Raw genomic sequence first — 395 nt, 5'->3', positions numbered from 1 at the left:
GTGCTTCTAAAACTATTTATTTACGCTTCGTGAGCAGTTATGAAAAGAAAAGCCACAAACAAACCTGTTCATTCGCTTGTTTTCTTGAACAAAAGTATTGAATGTCTTCTAGCTCTAGTTTTTACATGCTGCAAAAATTATACTATATTAGATCACGAGAGCGAAAAATATTATATATATCGAACATAAATCCTTACTCTGATAGATAAAATGCGATAAGAAAGCTGGTATCTCAACTAAACAAAACCAGCTCGAGCGCAAAACAATCCGTTTCTTCTTTTTTATTCGCACGATAAGTTCGAACAAAAATGAGAAACGGCAAGAGTCAAAAACATAGCATGTATATTTTGGATGGCAGATGTCGAAGAAATCTCGAAGCACTCCCCTGTTTCAAT

The sequence above is a fragment of the Symsagittifera roscoffensis genome, chromosome 2 (genome assembly GCF_963678635.1).
Source record: "Symsagittifera roscoffensis chromosome 2, txSymRosc1.1, whole genome shotgun sequence".
NCBI lineage: Eukaryota > Metazoa > Xenacoelomorpha > Acoela > Convolutidae > Symsagittifera > Symsagittifera roscoffensis.
This window is presented reverse-complemented; position numbering follows the sequence as displayed.